The sequence below is a fragment of the Engraulis encrasicolus genome, chromosome 9, assembly GCF_034702125.1.
Source record: "Engraulis encrasicolus isolate BLACKSEA-1 chromosome 9, IST_EnEncr_1.0, whole genome shotgun sequence".
Classification (NCBI taxonomy): domain Eukaryota; kingdom Metazoa; phylum Chordata; class Actinopteri; order Clupeiformes; family Engraulidae; genus Engraulis; species Engraulis encrasicolus.
The window spans coordinates 10,965,004-10,970,003 of NC_085865.1; the positions used below are offsets into that span (position 1 = coordinate 10,965,004).

The 5,000-nt window shown below is 41.1% G+C and overlaps 1 protein-coding gene across 1 annotated transcript in view; it reads left to right on the top strand.

Moving 5' to 3' along the window:
• Positions 1-5,000, top strand: part of trpa1b (transient receptor potential cation channel, subfamily A, member 1b) — an 84,919-nt gene that overhangs the window by 37,129 nt on the left and 42,790 nt on the right. The gene's annotated exons all lie outside the window — the stretch shown is intronic.

Below are 5,000 nucleotides of genomic sequence, written 5' to 3' on the forward strand. Positions count from 1 at the left end.
GGTCCTCAAGCTTTAAGATATTTGCAGACTGGAATAGAGGATCTGTTGGGTGTCTTTAGTGTGTCCAGAACATGATGCGGATGACCTTCTTTTGTAGGGATTGTAATTTCTGTATATAAGTAGGAAATGTATTGCACCAGATGATGTTACAGTAGTGAAGATGTGGTTCAAAAAGTGATTTGTATAATGTGAGTAGTGCTGTACGTGGGAGGTAGTGTCTGAGTTTGTAGAACAGGCCCAGGCCCGTTGCGTTAAGGTACGCAATGTAGGCAGTTGCCTAGGGCCCCCGAGTAGGTGGGGCCCCCAAGGACGACAGGTTATGTACCCAACAGCAATGACGATTTTAAATAGCTTCATAATATGGCACCGTCGCCTGTATGAAGGGCTCTGCTGCGAGGGAAGCGACAGCGCCCCCCTAATACCCCCTTGCTCGAGGGGGCCCCCTTCCAATAGGTTTGCATCAGCGACAACGTGGAAATGTCAATTGCCGAACAGCGAGCGCATAGACAATATAGTCAAAGTACCCCCATCTGGAGAGGGCCCCCCTTCCAATTGGTTCAAGCATCATATTCCACGCAAATACAAACTGAAAATGGAGCGACACAATCTCTCACTGGATGTTACGCAGACGCCAGTTTACATTACATTTTTGGAGACAGTTGCTTTTATAATAAAAGTTAATCTTGAAGACGACACATTAGGCTACTCTCTGTACTGCTGCCAAACCACCAGACTGTCCCAGGCCAGTTGACATCGCACAGACAGCGAGATGCTTCATTTACAGTTTACATATGTTTTCAAAAACATCCACGTGCTGTAGCCTAAGCACTGCAAACGTCGATTGTTCAATAACGCACCTTTTTTCGACACGGAACTGTTTTGGATGTGGACAAACGCAAGAAGAAACGAATGAACAATGTAGCCCTATCGGATAACAGGAGTCACAAGTGCGATGAGTGGGATAGCTAAATTGTAGCACAATAGTTCATTTCTGGCTATTACTATATGTGGGGTTACACATTGGAATTTGGGACCATGATTGTGGAAACGCGTGGATTACAGTTAGAGGTTGGGATACATTCTGGGATACATTCTGCGGTCAAGACAACGCAAGGTAAGGACACCGGGATATTGGTCCCTATAACACAGTTGTCAACCGCGGAGGTTGTTCAGTGATCCTTGGTCGCTGCCTATTCGTGTTTGCTGCGGTACTACTAATAACACAAACATTTGGATTGTATTTTCAAGTGCGTGATGGATGCAATAGGCCTACGAAAAAATAGGCTATAGTCGGGGAGACCCCCTTGTCTTGGTTACAGAATTCTGGCTTACCAAGATCTCATATCCCCCCAACCCCACTGTGCCTGCTCATTCGTTTCTCAGCCTTGAGCTTCTGTTCTGAACTGTAGGCTACGCCTACTGTTTTACCAGTCAATATTTCGTTTTGCACAAATGGAGCACCCTCGGTTAGATTCTCAAAGTGGCTGGAAAGACTAGACCATTCTTTATTTGTTATTGGCAATGCATATCATGATTTTCGTGGTAGGGTAAAAAAAAAAACCCCGATTGGGCCTTATGCCTACTTTCATTTGAGATGAGCTTACTGAATGGAATGGGCTATATTTTCCCAGGTCTTTCTTCATAAAGTTTCATAAAATGAAGTGGACTAGTTACCATAATACCTAGATTGCTTTTCCTCACCGAAAAAATGCTGGTGTATGCGTGCTCTTAATGCATTCATTGCCCTTCATGCATGTGTTGCCCTGCATAGCCACAACACTGTCTAAGGTGACTTGTTTGTTTCATTATGTTTCCATGTGACATGATGTTGTATTGGTAGGCTACAGTATGTGACAATGACTGAAGTGCCATCCAGGTCTGGCCCATCCGAAACAGAAATTCTGGCGCCGTGGCTGCCCCGTCAGGAGCCCAACCCCCCCCCCCCCCCAAAAAAAAAGCCCTAGGGCCCCGACAACCCCTTTGCCTAGGGCCCCCAAAATCCTAGAAACGGGCCTGAACAGGCCATAATATTTGGTTAGTTTTTTTGTGAGAAGTTCAATGTGGTGTTTAAAGTTAAGGCTTTCATCTATATGTACTCCCAGAAATGTTGTGTGACTCACTCTCTTTATTTCGTCCCCATCAATTTTGAGGCATGAGTTGTCTGTTTGTTTTTTTTATTTTTAGTAGACTGAAATAGGATGTAGTTGGTTTTTTGTGTGTTTAGGGAGAGCTTGTTGCATTTCATCCATAAACTGATTTTTCCTATTTCCTCGTTGGCCATTGATAGTAATATAGATGGGTCATGGTGTGAGAGTAGAAGATTGGTGTCATCGGCGAATAAGACTTTCTTGAAGTTATTAATTAAGAGAGATTGAGAAAGAGAGAAAGTAATTGTGTGTGTGTGTGTGTGTGTGTGTGTGTGTGTGTGTGTGTGTGTGTGTGTGTGTGTGTGTGTGTGTGTGTGTGTGTGTGTGTGTGTGTGTTTGTGTGTGTGTGTGTGTGTGTGTGTGTGTGTGAGAGAGAGAGAGAGAGAGAGAGAAAGAGAGAGAGAAAGTAATTCTGTGTGTGTGTGTGTGTGTGTGTGTGTGTGTGTGTGTGTGTGTGTGTGTGTGTGTGTGTGTGTGTGTGTGTGTGTGTGTGTGTGTGTGTGTGTGTGTGTGTGTGTGTGTGCACAAGTGTGTGTGTGCACAAGTGTGTGTGTGTGCACAAGTGTGTGTGTGTGCACGAGTGTGTGAGTGTGCGTGTTTGACAAGCAGACCCTTTTCTTCATGACCAGTAAGGGCCTTTCCCATTTCTAATTTCTACCCCTACCCCTACGCCTTCACCTGCCCCTCGTGCTTTAAAGGGACACTGTGCAGGAAATGGTCAAAAAAGGTACTGCAACTATGCTGCTTATTGAAACTGGGCTGCCTATTGACAAATTTGATCTTTACATGAAAGTTTACTGAGTAATAAACAAATATTTTCTAGTATGGTCCAAGTAGAGTCATTTTTGCAGCTAAAAATGGCTATTTTTGGAAATTCAAAATGGCGGACCATGGAGAAGATCCCCTTTTCATATATGAAAAGTGCAATTTTTCCAGTCATAATGAATACTTAGAATTTGATGGTGGTGGTAAGTATTCATGAAAAAGGTAACATTTGTGAATGGGCAGCATGAATTCTGGAAATAAACAACTGAAAATCTCACACAGTGTCCCTTTAAGCAAAGCTGTAAGGTGTAGGGCTCGAAACGCAACCACTACGAATTGAGACACCCCTTCAACAATCACGGAACGACACTCACAGCTGTCACTCATTCTATGCATTAGGTTGACGTTAATAGCATTTTTTTTTCATGTGCGTTTCACGGAGAAAAATAACACATTTAGACAATGTTAAACTTAGTACAATGGAATATATTACCACTTTAAAACCGTCAATTGCGGCGAAGTTACTTAAAGTTGTGTGTCGTTGTGGATGCCGCATTTTTTAAAGGCTTTCGCAATGCATTTAGGGAAATCTGTCGTAGCCCTCGATCTGGAGTGTGGTATCGTAAAATCTCCTTTCGGAGGGGTGGAAAGCCCTTCGCCACACCCCTTCCTCTCTGTCTTAACGTGAATCGAGACGCCACTACCCCTACATGTGCACTCTAAAAAGTACTGTGTCAGAAATAACACAAAATGGGTGTGCTCAGGGACAACACATTTGAATGTGTGTGCCCAGGGACAACACATTTGAATGTGTGTGCTCAGGGACAACACAAATTGTGTCAATTGTTAGATGTGTGTAAGAAAGGGGTAATAATAGTGTACAAATATGTAAAAACTATTTTTGTGTCATATTCAAACCACAGTCCTGGTTTGTGATGAGTTTTTGGCTACATTGTAAATTTTAAATATATTTACGATAAGAATTATTAATGTACATTTTAACTGAATAATACACATGTTGTGTCATATTCCACACACTATGTGTTAAAATCACCTTAACTCTAAAGCGACCAACTGGGGTCATTTATGACCCCGAGCACATATTTTCATACACCATTTCTGCAATTTTCATCAGAAAAACTTGTCCTTCTAGGAGTTTGTCGATACATATGTTGTGCATGTTGTGAATGGTTTTTGTGAGATTTGGACCATCTATATGGGATTTATAATCAAAACACCTCTGGGGTCATTTATGACCCCGAGAGGATCCAAGAGATACTCAACATTATAATGTCCATTGTTGTTGTAATTTTCAAACTCTGGTTTTTGTATTTTGTGTCTTGGGGCAGGCCATGGTCAGCAGACGTAAAATATTCATAATATAAACATTTATAGTATTAAAATATAATATATTATATAAATAAATAGGGCACCCCTACGATAGCCAACAAAGCATATTGTGAGGGCACCAAGGTAGTATTTCCTCCGTTATTGCTCCATATTTGTTGATACAATGGCACAGTGGTCCTAGACACATGATGGGAATATGAAATGGAAGTCATCCTGATGAACAAAGAGGGAGGAAACAAGTCTTCAGTGTAGAAATCAATGGCGTTTTTAGAATTGTCCTTATTATATGGCTATACAAAGGCTGAAGCATCAGTTGAATCATTTATTTGCTCTAATACATATGGAAGACACCTTTTCACAGCTACAATGTCCAGAAAAAGTTTCAGAGAAATTTTGGGTGTGCATAAGGTTATATGTTTGAGACATGGTTTTGTCTATGTAAATTACCATATTCTCTGATCTTGTACTTTCATGAACCCAGAAATGTTGAGTACCCTAAAGTTTTATTGCAGAAAGATCATCTATGGGCTTAATGGATAGAATTTACCTTGGTTTCACTTCGAGCAATTTCCATAATTAGCATAAATAAACTGTATTATTATGGTAAGACTACTACGTGAATAGGCTAAACAATGGAAATGATAGATATCACCATGAAACTTTCTCAGTTGATTATGATGATGAGAGAAGAAAAAAATGTATTGGATGTTTTTTTGTATTTTGATGTTTACATATGCA